Here is a 17,551-nt window from a genome sequence, read left to right on the forward strand (position 1 = left end):
GGAAACAAGCAGATTAATGAGCAGCGAAGTGATCATTAGGAGCACACGCGCGCGCGCGCACACACACACACGCGCGCACACACAGTATGTCACATGAATTCAGAACACTGAATTCTCAAACACATCAAAATTTTTGTTAAAATTCAATATTTATTTTTGGTTCTCTACATTTTTTTTTCTTCATGTTTTCGAACAACGCCTCCATTTTCTTTGTGCAATGCATCATGGAAGAATAAAACCGTTTTCAGTCTGTTGAGTCAACCAGTCTGGTTCCGGTTCTGGACCAGCTCAGACTCAGTCTGATAACAGGTGACATCACAACATCCTGGAGACGTCAGGTTGTCAGTTAATAGAATTTTACAAATGTACTAAAAACAATTCAGAGCTTCACTGAGAGGCTGTGACAGGAAACACACCATCACAATAAAATAATCTGATGAATCAAAGCAAATGCAGCATCACAACATCTGAACACTGTGACATCATCAAAGTTTCACCAGATAATTTTCTCAAAAATAAAATTATTTGTCTTCTGTAACATGTGAACATTTTCTCTTCTGATGAAGCTGCAGGCTTTTATTTTGAAAAGATGACTATCACAAAGGTCTCGAAGACGTTTTTATCTGTGGAGAAACTAATACATTTTTACATCAATATTTATTTCATTCATCAGTTTCTCTGCTTTCACCATCAAATCATCTGTCTTTTTTATTTCATTGATCCGTTTGATAAACTGATGATGATGATGATGACCTACAGCTTCATCACAAACATCCACATCAGACCGATCAGAAAGCACGTCTACACTCACATATCTTAAAAATTCATTTAACCTCAGTAAATTAATTCTTAAGAAACACAAACTGTAAAAAAAAACCTGCTCAGGTAAGCATTCACAGCCAATCAGCCATCAGTGTGATGTTCAAACTTTAAACACTCGTCAGTTGCTCAATTGATTTTTTCGTGTTTCTGTCATTTGGACACTCCTGTTGCCGTGGAGACGAGTCCTCCTCCGGTCACCTGGAAGAAACACAGAAGAAGAAATGAGCAGGAAACAAAACATACTGCCTTCCAGTTCACCAATCAGGTGCCTCCATTCTCAGTTAAAGTCAGCAACGTCACATAAACACTCTGACCTGTGAGACCTTGAGGCTCTGCAGCCAATCAGAGGAAGGATTTCATACAGGGCTACAAGGCTTCCCTGACCCTACTGACTGAACTCAGGTGCAAGATTAGTGGACTCACCTAGACTCACCTCACTGTGACACACAGCCTCTCTTCGTTTTGGGTTTGGATCCACCATCTGTTCCTGCAGGTCCAACACATGACCCAGTTCATCATCACAGCAACTATGCTTTTATTTTGAAAGTTCCTCTCCCCCTGTTGGTTCAGGAGGATCAGGATGAGACTGGATCAGGATCAGACTTTACCTGCTGGTCTGAAGCTGGAATTCTTTGCTGGTTCTTTGGGAAGAGAACCTGGATCATTGTCATGTTCTACTGTTCTTGCTTCAAACGATGTGATCTCTTCAAACTCAGACTCCTCGTTCTTTCGCTGTCTGGAGTCCAGGTCTAGACCAGAGTCCACCTCAGAGTCCTGCACTCTGGTCTGGCTCTGGCCCTCATCCTCACCAGTGGCAGCAGCAGAGGCTTCAGGGGGGTTTGGGGTCCCTGCGGCATTAAACTCTGCTGAGGATGGTTCTCGTCTGGTTACAGCAGATGGATCTGACGGGTTCTGGATCATCTCTGGTGGTTCTGCAGTGTTTTCTGATTGTCTGGAAACAGAAGAGTCGGGCTCGTCCACAGCCAGTGACCTCTGAATGATCGCAGGATGGTCTGATGCAGAGAACAAACACATTCACAAACCCAAAAAGAGAGTCCAGCTCAGTCCACTACAGTCCAGCTCACTTCAATACAGTCCAGCTCACCGTGGACTCTGCTGCCCCTCTCAGCTCTGGTTCTGGTCTTCTTCAGGTTGTAGCCCTTCCTGATCTCAGCCAGCAGGTTGTCGATGATGCAGCCTTCGTCCTGGTTGGGGACGTCCTTCCTGACTGGAGAACAGAAGACGACACCGATGACATCAGACTTGAATCTGAGATTTGTTGATGAGATTCAGTCGTGAAATATTCATTTATGTTTTTTGAAAGAAATATTCTCTTCTGCTTTATGTAATCTGCAGTTCACTTAAACAGAAGCGAGCACGATGCCCTGCTGACGGTCACATGACCTGCTGGGGTCAGAGGTCAGTGTCGGTCTCTTCAGACTGACTTTAAGGTGGAGATCTAAGGAGGAATTGCAGTGTTTGACTCACTGATCTTGGTGGTGTCTCCTCTGAGCTTCCTCTCCTCCTCCTGCTGCTTCCTCCTTTTCTCCAGCTGACGACGACTCTCGTTCTCCTGACAGGCAAATCATCATCAACAAGCTCAATATCATCAATAAGATCAATATCATCAATACGATCAGTATCATCAACAAGCTCAATATCATCAATAAGATCAATATCATCAATACGATCAATATCATCAATACGATCAGTATCATCAACAAGCTCAATATCATCAATAAGATCAATATCATCAATACGATCAGTATCATCAACAAGCTCAATATCATCAATAAGATCAATATCATCAATAAGATCAATATCATCAATACGATCAGTATCATTGAATCACTAATTACATCAGGATGAGGTTATGATTAACATTAACATTTGTTTTTGATTGCTGATTGATCTCTGACTGGCTGCTGACCACGCTGCTCTCTGACTGGCTGCTGACCACGCTGCTCTCTGATTGGCTGCTGACCACGCTGCTCTCTGACTGGCTGCTGACCACGCTGCTCTCTGATTGGCTGCTGACCACGCTGCTCTCTGACTGGCTGCTGACCACGCTGCTCTCTGACTGGCTGCTGACCACGCTGCTCTCTGACTGGCTGCTGACCACGCTGCTCTCTGACTGGCTGCTGACCACGCTGCTCTCTGATTGGCTGCTGACCACGCTGCTCTCTGACTGGCTGCTGACCACGCTGCTCTCTGACTGGCTGCTGACCACGCTGCTCTCTGACTGGCTGCTGACCACGCTGCTCTCTGATTGGCTGCTGACCACGCTGCTCTCTGACTGGCTGCTGACCACGCTGCTCTCTGACTGGCTGCTGACCACGCTGCTCTCTGATTGGCTGCTGACCACGCTGCTCTCTGATTGGCTGCTCACCTTGATGGCTCTGAGGAAAAGTCCTTTGAAGGTCTTGATGGTGTTGAAGAGTTCGTCGATGGAGAAGCTGCTGCTGTCCTCACACAGGTAGACCGACAGATCCATCCTCTTGTCTTCCACAGAGGACAGCAGCTGCTGCAGCTGCTCACACACCTGTAGGCCCTCCTGAAAACACACCACAGAAGAAGAAGTAAACACAGATTAGGTCACAACGTTTCACATGCTCTGATTTCAGCATAGTAAAAGAAAACCAGGGAAGAGGAAGAAGTCCTCCAGCAGTCTGCTCTGCAGTACCTGTATAGTGGACAGGAACTGCTCCTTCACATCCTCCGACGAAGACAAAACTTTCTTCTCAGCGTTTTTCAGCTGTTTGATCAGAGCGTTGGTTTCAGACTGAATCGACTCCAGACTCAACCTGCAGGCAGAAACACACATCTGTCCAACACCTGTCCAACACCTGTCCAACAGAAAGTCACAAAGAGTTTAGTCTTTGACGAGTTACCCAGCAGCCTTTTCACAGATCTCCAGATCATCAGGCAGGTTCAGCAGGTCCGGATGGTTCTGCTCCACCTCCTGTCAACCACACAAACATTTATAACATTTAACATTCAAGAAATTCCCCCATTTGCGGGACAGATTAAAACATGACATTTAAAAACCTCTGCATTCACAGAACATCGGTACCAGTGAGAGCAGCAGCGTGTTACCTCCAGGATGTGGTGCAGCAGGGTGATTCTGGACTTGTTGGCTTTAGTTTCTGTCAGTTTGAGCAGAGTGCTGATCTTAAAACCTTCAGCGTTTCCTGTGTGAGTCCCCTGACATGATGACATCACAGGACGACATCACAGACAACCAGTGACATCACAGACATCTTCAGTAAGGTTATATACACCGATAATACACTGTATGTATACAGTGTATATAGTAAATACAGAGTTTATATATTGTGTGAAGATTCTCACATAATTGAGAAAGTTTCCAACACTCAGGATGAGTTTACAGAAGCTGGGCAGCCGAGTGCTCTCCCTCACACCTGAGCACACACAACACAAACACAACACAAACACAACACAACACAACACACAACAGATCATATACGATAATCTAAACATTAACAGTTTATTTGTTTGCTTTATTATTCTTATAGTGAGTAGTATTCACCAGGATGCAACAGTGACAGAGTGTGTATGTGTGTGTGTGTGTGTGTGTGTGTGTGTGTGTGTGTACAGACTGTTGCAGGCTTGGTCCAGCAGCTCAGCTTTGGGCTTCAGAGTCTCCAACACACAGCTGCTCTCCTCACACAACAACATGCACTCAATCCTCAGAGCATAGCTACAACACACACATGCACACACACGCACACACACACACACACACACACACACACACACACACACACACGCACACACACACACACACACAGAGTATAAGACTTTTGGTCCAGGTGTGTCTGTAGTATTTTATCTGAGCAGCAGGTGGTGCTGTTGTCCTACCTGGATACATCCAGCAGCTGCAGGTAAAACTGATCCACTGAGGCCATCTTGTCCCTGTCTGCCAGGTGAGACTTCAGGTTTTCCACCTGAGGAGGCACAGGTGGATGAGGAGGAGGATGAGTCATCAGGTGGGCAAGAAAAAGCATAGGTGCAGCACAGGAGCAATGACTGAGAGACAGGTGAGACGGATAAGACACATGAGGACAAGTAAGATGGTGAATTATCAGGTAGAACACATTTAGGGCAGGTGAGACAGGTGAATGACAGAGTACAGGTGGGTTAAGAAAAGAACAGGTGAAACACAAATGAGAAGTGAATTTCAGGTCATTGCCAGGTGAACGTAAGGCAGGTGAGACAGAAGCAGCAAAGGTAGGTGAACTACAGACAAGTGAAGTACATCCAGATGAAAGACAAAACACACATAAGAAGTGAAGAGTGATTGAAGACTGGTAGAACACAGGTGTAGGGCAGGTGTAGGGCAGGTGTAGGGCAGATGAAGGATATGTGTAGGGCAGGTGTAGGGCAGGTGTGGGGCAGATGAAGGATATGTGTAGGTATGGCAGGTTTAGGGCAGATGATAGACAGGTGTCGGGCAGGTGTAGGACAGGTGTAGGGCAGATGATGGATAGGTGTGTCAGTGTCACTGTGACCTCTGACCTCGTGTTTCTCTGGCAGCAGTTTGATCAGCTGTTTCAGGACCTCCACATCAAACTTGGACCTATCTCCTCGCTGGATCAGAGACACGAAGTCCTCATGGGAGCTGCAGGAGAGACAGACAGGTTAGACAGGTTAGACAGATGAGACATGCAAATCACAAGGAAGACAGGTATGAACAGGTAGGGCAGATAAAGAAAATGGCTGAGGGACAGTTATGGCAGATAAAGAACAGGTCAGGCACAGGTGAGGAGTGACATTTAGATGGAAGACAGAGGGACGCACCTGTGGCAGGTGGAGGAGAACCAGGACTGATAAAAGGCCAGGTGCAGCATAAGTGAAGATGGGTAGTGCAAGTGAGACAGGAAGGTGGAAACCAAGGACAGGTGAGAGGCAGTTTATGGAACAAGAGAACACATTACTGGACAAGTGAGGGTTAGGGTTAGAACAAATGCTAGCAGCACAGGTGATGCAGGTTTAAGACAGATGACATGCTAGGGACATGTAGGACAACAGGGACAGATGAAATACAATGGAAAGCTTATGTGCAGTTAAGACAGGTGAGACCGGAGAAGGACAGGTAAGACAAAGTGTTAGTTACCATTTGAACTGCTTCAGGAAGATGTTGAGGTTAAGGCTTTTCTTTGCATCAATGAAGGAAATCTGAGGAGAGAAAGACATTTATGCTCCTGTCTGTCCAACATGTCACTACAGTCTGAACTCTGATTGGCTGCAAGGTGAGAGGAGACTGTCAGACCTCTTTGGGTTCTGTCTTGACTTTGGTTCTGGTCTTGGTCTCAGTTGGAGGGAAACTGAAGAGCTGCTCGATGCTGCAGTAATCTGGTTCCACCGAATCTGAAGATGCCGACGTCCACAAGGACTGCTGAGCTACAGAGAGAGAGACTTATGAATACCAGAGTCCTGGACTTGACCTGGTCCACATAGGACAAACTGCATAACTCACTCACCTGCCAAGGCTCTGGATGGGAGCTTCTGCCAGTTCAGCTTCTTCATCCGGTGGGTGGGGCATGGGGTGGGGCTACTCAGCAGGGCGTGACTGTAGTACGACCTTTGCAGACCTGGAGCCACCTGAGCTGCGATGATGTCACCTGGAGGAGGAGGAGGGGGAGGAGGTCCCATACCAGGCAAATGGGGGGGGGGGAGGGGGTCCCATACCAGGCAAAGGAGGGGGGGGAGGGGGTCCCTTACCAGGTAACGGAGGGGGGGGGAGGGGGTCCCATACCAGGTAAGGGAGGGGGGGGAGGGGGTCCCATACCAGGCAAAGGAGGGGGGGGAGGGGGTCCCATACCAGGTAAGGGAGGGGGGGGGAGGGGGTCCCATACCAGGTAAGGGAGGGGGGGGAGGGGGTCCCATACCAGGCAAAGGAGGGGGGGGGCGGGGGTCCCATACCAGGTAAGGGCGGGGGAGGAGGAGGAAGAGCCCCCACACCAGGTAAAGGAGGTAGAGGGGGAGGGGGAGGAGCTTGAGAAGATGTTGCTGAAGTGTCAGCTGTGGAGGCGTCTTTGATGATGTGTTCTGATCGTCCAGAAGGACTGTCTGGTAACTGAGTCTGCACCGCCCTGTCCATGGTTTGGATCCGATGACTGGCTAAGAGCAACTTTTGGGGGAGGAGCCGCTCCAGTAGACAGTTTGCTGAATCTATGTCAGCTTAAAAGAGAAAGGACATTGTGGAGGAGAATTAGATCCCAGATCAAGTCTCAATTCATCAGAACCATGTGCACCCATGAAGACCTCTGAAGACGGTTTATGACTTAATTTCTTTTATCCCACTTACGGTCCTGAGACAGCAGGGAGGTGCGGTCTGCCAGCAGCTCCAGAGCCAGCCAGACGTCAGCTCTGTCTGGATCCACCAACAGCAAGGCCTGAAGGATGGACAGCAGCTGGACTGAGGATGGACTCTTGGACATCTGGACAGAGAGGGAGGGTGGAGGACAGGTTCACAGAGAGGGAGGGTGGAGGTGCAGTCGTCTTTGCAAAAAGAGTTTCAATCAAATATTGCAGGTGGAGATGATGCAGGTGGAAGTGTTGCAGGTGTTGCAGGTGGAGGTTACCTTAGTGAACAGCGAGCTGAACACCTGCTGGTGGCTGCTCATGTCAATGCCTCCATACAGTCTCTCCAACTCCTCCTCATCCTCCCTCAAAGAGTCCTCAAACGCATCACACTGGATGTTCAGGTACTCATCCTCTGTCTCTCTGGAGACAGATGGAGATGGAGGTCACAGACTGATGGACATATTGATTATTGATCATTGATAAAAACTGATCAGTACCTCAGTCTGGGCAGGAGATCCAGCAGCTGCAGGCCTGTAACAACAAACAATGCATTCAGAAAATCTGAGTTTCAATCTCCACGACAACAGAATGAACACATGTTCTCAATGATCTATGGGCCGGACATGACTCACTCATCACATCACATGACTCACTAATGATATCACAACCATCTGTAACTACCTGCTGACCTCAGTGACAAACATCAACTATGTGGAGAAAAGTCTTTGATATGCTCTGCCTGCAGAGGACTCCGTCACTGAACTCCTGCTGTGTGAATGTCAGTAAAGCCTCACCATGAAGCTGACTGGAAACCAATCCCCCTGCAACTTCCTCTCAATCAGACCCCAGAGAATTCTGACTGACTGTCACACCTTCTCCATGTTAGTGATCAACACCGAAGCACCACCCCCTGCTGTTCAAACATCAGGACGACTCTTAGTGAAGCATGAGGACGACACCGCAGTCATCGGCTGTAAACATCTGTAATCACAGCACTTATGCACTTAAAGGGATAGTTCGTGTTTTTTGAAGTGGGGTCATATAAGGTAGATTTTTTAAGCTGAGCCTTTTTTTAGGTGGTTTATTTCACTTTTTCTCTGGACTCCGTTCACTGCAGTACAAAGCTGAGTGTCTGGGCTGGAGCGGCTCTCTGCTTCTCCAAACTGAGGCTGCAATGATCAGTGATTACGGTAGGAAACAGATCAACTATAGATATGGATTTTATATGACCTCACTTCAAAAACGAACACGAACTATCCCTTTAAAGTATCCTTGATGAACTTTTTACTCTATCAGTGGTGATGTTGTGGTTTCATTCTTGTGACAAATGTACTTATTGTAAGCCGCTTTGGACAAAAGTGTTGGCTAAATGTCCTCAATTTAAATGTAGAAGTAAACAGCGTGCACACAGAACAATGTCCTGCTCAATGTCATTAAAACAAGGAGCTGACTGTTGATTTTAGAGACACACAGCTGTCTACATGGATGGAGCAGAGATGGAGCTGAGGTGGAGCAGGTGAACAGTTAGAAGCTCTTGAGACAACAGCCACGGTCTGTTCTCCCTGCTGCCACCTGACAACTTATACAGCAGTATCTGCTGCCAAACCACCAGACTACACAGCAGCTTCACTCTGACACTGTGTCCTGTGAGTCACCTCAGCCTGACTTTGACACTTCACGAGTGTTCCTGAACAGAAGTTCTTGAAGTGTAGCTGGGCAACTTGAAGAATGATGTTTTATCGCAGACACAATCTAATCAGTTGGTCGCTTTATGGAGACATCTGCCCGGCATGGAAACGTCCTCATGTTGAAGCATGAATTGAACATGTTGCTTTGTTGAGTGTTTGGCACCCTGCAAGAACACAGGCTTCTGCAGCTTCATTTAATGATTTCAATAAGTTATATTATTACTGTTGTTGAGTATAAATGTTATCACATTTAATATATCATTGTTTGAGTATTATTAGTCAGTGTCGTCAGTGATGTCATACCGATGAACTCCTGTCGCACTCGCTCTCTCTTCCTTAGGTCTTTCTGTCCAAACACGAGCACGTTGACGACGCTCATCAGTGTCACCATGTATGGGACATTATCGGTGTTGTGGAGCTCGTTCATGATCACACTAAAGCGATACTGCTGCTTCTTCACACTCTGAACAAACACACAAACAACAACAACACAACCAGGGACAACTTCAGTGTTTATCTCTGAGAGTCAGACTGAAATCACAGCTCACTTTAAATATTTACACATTCATAAAGCTTCATCTCACAGGTACATTCAAAGTTTAAATGTCTATAAATGATATGGAGATTAAAACTCCTCTATTATCTGTGAGTGTTTGTTGAGTATCTGCTCAGCAGAGGAGGAGCACGTTCCATTTTTGATTTGCATTTTTGGGAAGACAGTTTTAGTGGGACTGGCAGGTTCTTGCCCACATGATGAAGGTGAGGGATGGTATCCCATCATGCCACAGTTCTGGGTTCAGAGCAAGATAAACAAGCCTGGGCGAGGTCGAAAACACCGATGTGAGGTGCTTGTTCTGAGTGTTATCTGCAGTCACACCCTGCTGGTTGAGTCCTACTGATCTCTGATAACAAGCATGTTTCTCTCTCTGGTTTCAGTTGGATCCAGATGTGGTGCAGTGACCTGTGATCTGACAGAACATGTTTGACTGACATCTGTTTAAAGATGTTTTCAGTTCTTAAGATGAACAAAATGTGCATAATAACACAGAAATAAATGAAGTGGACCTGTGAGCAGGTTTACAGAGGCTCTAAGAGTGTAACAGATATAAAAAGTCTGCAGTGATGCTGGCAGCGCTGTGACACGTCTTCATCTGTGGAGCTGCTACTATAGTTAAAACTGAAATAATACAAGTGATAACAAAGGTTTAACATGCAGTGGAGTGAAGACTTCGTCTTAATAAAGGTGTGAATCTGGTCTCAGATCAGTTAGTGATGTGCTCTCTCCTGCAGACAGTGATCACAGCAGACGAGCTGTATGGAGACATCTGATGTTTCTGTTTTAAATCAAGTCTCCACCTGCTTCAGGTGTGGAGCAGGTGACTGTTCCTTTAAGGTGGATGTCGGCTGTAGCTCACCTTGTAGTGGTCGAGGGCCTCCAGGCCCAGGTGGTGTCCGAGAGGGTCAAACAGAGCAAGAGCTGCCAGCAGGTCAAACACCTGCATCTTCACCATGACATTTGACGTGTCCAGAGCTGAGGACACACAGGTGAGGACAGGTCAGGTGTCTCCAACAACCAATATAAACAGAGAACATGAAACATGAGTCAGGAACCAAAGAGGAAGGAAGGACTCCTGTCGACAAAAAGGGTCTCTTAGGTCCTCCTGAGTGAGGACTCGTCACCATGGAGACAACAGAAAGACCAATGGAAGGTGACCTGATGCACCTACCATGGGTCAAGGCCCTGACGTAGTCCTGGTTGTCCAGGATGAAGTGCAGTCCTTCAGACGAGTTCATGACGGCTCGGATGCAGGCGACGCAGGTCAGCTGCAGCAGAGCATCAGCGATACGAGAGCAGCCACGACCAGACAGTCGCTCCAACGCCTCCATCAGCAGGTCCAGACCTCGTAGCTCCAGGAACTGCACCATCCATGCCTGATCACTTGCCTCCAACCGACGCCGCAGGCCAGAGTAGTTCACCACCGAGGGAACCTGCAGTGGACAGGGAGGCGTCAGAGACAAGAGGTGAGAGACAGGAGGTGAGAGACAGGAAGTCAGAGACAGGAGGTGAGAGACAGGAGGTGAGAGACAGGAGGTGAGAGACAGGAAGTCAGAGACAGGAGGTCAGAGACAGGAGGTCAGAGACAGGACATCAGAGACAGGAGGTCAGAGACAGGACGTCAGAGACAGGAAGTCAGAGACAGGAAGTCAGAGACAGGACGTCAGAGACAGGAGGTGAGAGACAGGAAGTCAGAGACAGGAGGTGAGAGACAGGAGGTGAGAGACAGGAAGTCAGAGACAGGAGGTCAGAGACAGGAGGTCAGAGACAGGACATCAGAGACAGGAGGTCAGAGACAGGAAGTCAGAGACAGAAAGTCAGAGACAGGACGTCAGAGACAGGACGTCAGAGACAGGAAGTCAGAGACAGGACGTCAGAGACAGAAAGTCAGAGACAGGAAGTCAGAGACAGGACGTCAGAGACAGGAAGTCAGAGACAGGAGGTCAGAGACAGGAGGTCAGAGACAGGAAGTCAGAGACAGGAGGTCAGAGACAGAAAGTCAGAGACAGGACGTCAGAGACAGGACGTCAGAGACAGGAAGTCAGAGACAGGACGTCAGAGACAGAAAGTCAGAGACAGGAAGTCAGAGACAGGACGTCAGAGACAGGAAGTCAGAGACAGGAGGTCAGAGACAGGAGGTCAGAGACAGGAAGTCAGAGACAGGAGGTCAGAGACAGGAGGTCAGAGACAGGAAGTCAGAGACAGGAGGTCAGAGACAGGAAGTCAGAGACAGAAAGTCAGAGACAGGACGTCAGAGACAGGAGGTCAGAGACAGAAAGTCAGAGAGAGGAAGTCAGAGACAGGAGGTCAGAGACAGAAAGTCAGAGAGAGGAAGTCAGAGACAGGAGGTCAGAGACAGGAGGTCAGAGACAGGAAGTCAGAGACAGGAGGTCAGAGACAGGAGGTCAGAGACAGGAGGTCCATCCTGCAGTGTCTACCAGGGAGCAGCTTTGTACCTGCAGCAGGCGGATGCAGAGTTCGGGGTCGGCATTCTCCAGATTTGCCTCCAGCTCGGCATCAGGGTCATGGGCGGGACTTCCTGTCATGTGTTCCTTCACTGCCTCCCATTTTGTTTTGGCTGTCATGATGACGAGAAACTGGGAGACAAGACAGAAGGTTTTTATTGATCCTGAAGTAACCAATCAGCTTCCACCTGTTGGGCAGTGATAGAATAATAATTCTTCAGTATTGATTAATGTCTGCTGGTCTCAGATTACTCAGTTGTGTCTCCAAACGTCCCAAAGACATTGATTCCTGGAGAATATACACTATATTACCAAAAGTATTCGCTCACCCATTCAAATGATCAGAATCAGGTGTTCTAATCACTTGGCCTGGCCCCAGGTGTATAAATTCAAGCACTCAGGCATGCAGACTGTGAAACAAGACATTTGTGAAAGAATGGGCCGCTCTCAGGAGCTCAGTGAATTCCAGCGTGGAACTGTCATAGGATGCCACTTGTGCAACAAATCCAGTCGTGAAATTTCCTCGCTCCTAAATATTCCACAGTCAACTGTCAGCTCTATTATAACAAAATGGAAGCGTTTGGGAACAACAGCAACTCAGCCACGAAGTGGTAGGCCACGTAAAGTGACGGAGAGGGGTCAGCGGATGCTGAAGCGCATAGTGCAAAGAGGTCGCCGACTTTCTGCACAGTCAATTGCTAGAGAGCTACAAACTTCATGTGACCTTCAGATTAGCCCAAGTACAGTACGCAGAGAGCTTCATGGAATGGGTTTCCATGGCCGAGCAGCTGCAGCCAAGCCACACATCACCAAGTGCAATGCAAGGCGTCGGATGCAATGGTGTAAAGCACGCCGTCACTGGCCTCTAGAGCAGTGGAGACGCGTTCTCTGGAGTGATGAATCACGCTTTTCCATCTGGCAATCTGATGGACGAGTCTGGGTTTGGAGGTTGCCAGGAGAACGGTACATTTCAGATTGCATTGTGCCAACTGTGAAATTTGGTGGAGGAGGAATTATGGTATGGGGTTGTTTTTCAGGAGCTGGGCTTGGCCCCTTAGTTCCAGTGAAAGGAACATTGAATGCTTCAGGATACCAAAACATTTTGGACAATTCCATGCTCCCAACCTTGTGGGAACAGTTTGGAGCGGGCCCCTTCCTCTTCCAACATGACTGTGCACCAGTGCACAAAGCAAGGTCCATAAAGACGTGGATGACAGAGTCTGGTGTGGATGAACTTGACTGGCCTGCACAGAGTCCTGACCTGAACCCGATAGAACACCTTTGGGATGAATTAGAGCGGAGACTGAGAGCCAGGCCTTCTCGACCAACATCAGTGTGTGACCTCACCAATGCGCTTTTGGAAGAATGGTCAAAAATTCCTATAAACACTCTCCTCAACCTTGTGGACAGTCTTCCCAGAAGAGTTGAAGCTGTAATAGCTGCAAAAGGTGGACCGACATCATATTGAATTCTATGAGTTAGGAATGGGATGGCACTTCAGTTCATAGAATGAGTAAAGGCAGGTGAGCGAATACTTTTGGTAATATAGTGTATATATATATATATATATATATATATATATATACATATACATATATATACATATACATATACATATATATATATATATATATATTCATACATATTTATAGATTTATATTTGTTTTCTGTTGAGAATCATCAGAATGTGAAACATGAATGAGTCACAGATTTTAACCAGCAGAATGCTGATGGAGACTTTAACAATATCAGCTGATCTTCTCACACACACACACACGCACACACACACACACACGCACACACACACACACACACACACACACACACACACACACACACACACACACACACACACACACACACACACACACAGTATGTACACTGTTGGACATCAGAGCTGGAGTCAGCAGCTGTTTTCTATCAAATTAAAAGTCGCTCTCGTCGTCTGGAAGAGATTTCTGTCAGTGGGGCTGTGAGACGACGAGCTGAGGAGGAGGCGGCGGCCATGTTTAACATGTGGTCACATGACCGGCGGCAGCCACTGAACCCAGCAACAACTCAGATACTTTACTGGAGCACAAGAACTTAAAAACACTGCGGTGCCAGCAAGAGTTCTGTAGATCTGTTCTCATGAAGACGAGTCCAGCTTTAAAAACCGTCTGAGCTGCAGTCAACAGAACATCTGCCTGTTTGTACAGACTCAGGTCTCTCACACACACACACACACACACACACACACACACACACACACACACACACACACACACACACTCATTGTGTTGATGGTATGTGAGAGTATAAAGGAGTCTCTGTCTCAGTCTGTTGGCACTTTAACCGATTTTGTTTCTGCTGGTTTTTGTGCTCTATTGAAAACAGTGACAGCAGGTCAGAGGTCAGAGGTTAAACAGTTGTAATTCATGGTCTGATGGGAACTTTAAATTTAAGCTGTTCTGTAGATTTCAGACTCTGATGCATCATAACAAACAGTCACGAACAGTCCTGGTGTCTGAGTTCAGCCGCAGTAGTGATCTAAAATCTTCTCATATCTTGGCTTCATTTCTGTACCCAGTTATGGAGAGTAGAATCAATAAGTATTAGTATTGATATCAATATCAAAAAACCTCCATGTTTATTACACAGAGGATCATTGAAACAGCAGTTTGTGCTATGAAGGTGAACGTTTTACCAAATCTGGATCTGACAGCAAGAAACAAGAAACTGTGTTGAAACTGGTCCAGCACCACGCCTCTCAGGTGTGTGTGTGTGTGTGTGTGTGTGTGCGTGTGTGCGTGTGTGTGTGTGTGTGTGTGTGACGACAGATGGAGTGGGTGGAGAAATTCCTTCACGCCAGCCGTGGTGGAGCTGAACTCTCTGTTTGTCTTCTGATCATCACTCTGCTGAGAAAATCTGCTGTCTCATGATAATATTATCAATAATACAAATATCAATAACAACAATACCAATGACAATAATAATATCAATGATAATAATAATAACAACAATAGTGATTTTATGTATTTATGTTGAACTTCCCACAAAGAAGTTGAAGAGTGTAATGAGAGAAGAATACTTTGTGTACTCCTCTACTTTAAACTGTCTCTCTATATAAATATGTAAATATGAAGATCAATGACGTGATCAGTTAATGAACGATCAATGAATATCTATTTCCTAAATACATTTTGCAAAACATCAAAAGGCTCAATTTAACTTTCTGAGTGGAGAAAAATCAACAGACCTGCAAAATAAACCCAGTGAGAGTTTCAATATTTCCAACAGAAATATAATTAATATAAATGAATGATCAGACCATCAAGAGGAGTGTTAGCAGATTGACTATTTAAAGTCACTTTAAAACTCAGATGTTTTTTAAACTGTAGAAGTTTCTGGTCACACTGAAGAATCACATTTAATATTACCAGGATCAGATATTAGATGGAAGAAATTTGAAATTTGGAAGTTACAAGAAAACTGATTAAACTGACTTTGTGTCCTGACAAAGTTCATGTTTAGTGATTGATGAGGACAGCTGTCAGCAGAGTGACGTCACTCAGCAGTGTTTGATCAGTGTGTTATCAGAAGCTGCTGAGGAGCTGCTGCTCTCTGACACACCCAGCAGACTCACACCAGACTCCCTTCAAAACTCCCTGGATTTAATGTCTCTCTGCTCTTTAGCAAAAAATCACATACAGCAGAATATCGATTTGAATAATGTCGACACACGGACAGTATTCTGCTGAACTCGGGATGGGAGAGATTCACCAGAACGATTTTCATTTCTATTAAACGTCCGTTTTGTTTCAGCCTGTCAGTGACGCAGCGGTCTGTTTCACACTCAGATTCAGCAGCACAAAACAAAAGCACTATCTTTTGACTTAAATCAGAATGTGTGACTGATTTAACACATGCCGAATAACAGTGTCGTCAGTTATGATTCTAAAGGTGTTTCCGCTCAAATGAATGGAGAGCGACCTGAAGTTTATTATCGATAGAGTCCTAAATTTAATATTTTTCAGACGAAGTTCGGCACACCGGGACTAAATGATTCACCACCACAGAAGACTTTTCTAATCGCAGATGTGTTGACACGAACTCTGAACTTTAACTCTGACAGATTTAAACTCACACTGATCTTACCGTGATGAGCGGCGGGACTCTGACGTCAAACTTCCATTAAATGAATCCCTCCTTCTTCTTTATCTCTCTTTAAGTAACTTTCACTCTCTTTAAGTAACTTCAACTCTCTTTAATTAACTCACTTCACATCAGTGGACTTCAGGTCAGGTCGGTGTCGGAGCTCCAGCTGCAGACAGATGAACACACAGACCGTTAAACTTGTCCTCTAACACGTCCGCCGGGTGGGCGGGGTCAGAGGTTACGGTACCAGCCGTCACGGACGTTACCAATGTGACTCCAGTTCTGTGATGTAATGACGTTCTCCTGATGTTTGAGTGATAACAGCACAGCTCTGTTACATACACATATAGATGTTGTTAAAACAGAACCTGGTCCAGTGTCTGTTACAGACTCTGCTTGGTCCGGAACAGGCTCACAACCAGCACATGGAGCCACATGTGGACTAGCTTGGTCCATGTGGACCTGGATTTGTTTGAGATATGGACACAGATTGTGTGTTGGAGTGGAGTGGTCTGGACCACACTGGGTCAGATGTTATATATCAAACCAGAACTGTTGAGAAAATGGCTTCTATACAGAAACTGATTTGATTTTCAGAGCAAATTATTAATATTTTATAGTTAAACGAAGGAAAACAGATTGTACTTGTTATTGTTGTTTTAGTGATAATATCAGCACATCTTGTATCAGGCAATGAAGACTGTGTGTCTAACAAAATGTCTGCTTCCATCTACAGTAAACATTTGTGCTGGTCTGAGGTCAGTGAGGCGCTGCAGGTGAACATGTGAACACCTGACAATGTTTTTAGTGAATGTAGCCGACACATTTTAAAAGTATTGTGTCTAACGTGTGTGGAGGGCAGAATGAGCCAACTCTAACCCTACTGAGCCAAACATGTCGATGTCAATCAGTCGAGCAATTTAAAACACAGGTGAGAAAACAACAGGAAGGAAGTAACACAACATGACATCTGACGACAAACATCATTAGAAAAAAAACAGGAAACCTAAAAAAGAAGGAAGGCTCATCACGTCACTGGTTCCAGACTGTGGTGTCAGCTGTATTGAAGTCTGCGGGAGACGATGGAGAAACAGTAACAGTCACCCTCCACAGATACTTCAGAGAGGAGGTGAACACCTGAGTCCTCCTCCTGGAGGTGTTTACACCTTCCAGTGCCTGATGGTTTCAGGGACAGACAAACACTTGATCTCAAAAAATGTCTGCAACTTTGGTTACAATTAAAAACATTTAGGCATTTTTTTTCCCCAAATCTAGCCGGTAACTTTCCTCTGCTCATGCTTGAGGCACAAAATGAACTGTCAGCCTGTAACTCTTGTCTCAGTCTGAGTCTCAGCGTCCCTGTTCAGAGTCCAGAGGTGACTTGACAGTTCTTACCTGTCCGGATCTCACTGGACAAAGACGTCACTGACCTCATCGATTTGTATGGATGTTAAAATTTAAGGTTTGTGTTGAATCAGAAAGAAACAAACCTGCAGCTCAGACAAAAAGACCACAGTGGACTTCCTGTCTTCAGATTCTTCATGTTGGACTTC

At 46.0% G+C, this 17,551-nt stretch overlaps 1 pseudogene; it reads right to left on the minus strand.

Moving 5' to 3' along the window:
• Positions 1–130: 130 nt before the first annotated feature.
• Positions 131–16,203, minus strand: LOC119012742 (annotated as a pseudogene).
• Positions 16,204–17,551: the final 1,348 nt, after the last annotated feature.

Source organism: Acanthopagrus latus, chromosome 22 (genome assembly GCF_904848185.1).
Source record: "Acanthopagrus latus isolate v.2019 chromosome 22, fAcaLat1.1, whole genome shotgun sequence".
Taxonomy (NCBI): Eukaryota; Metazoa; Chordata; class Actinopteri; order Spariformes; family Sparidae; genus Acanthopagrus; species Acanthopagrus latus.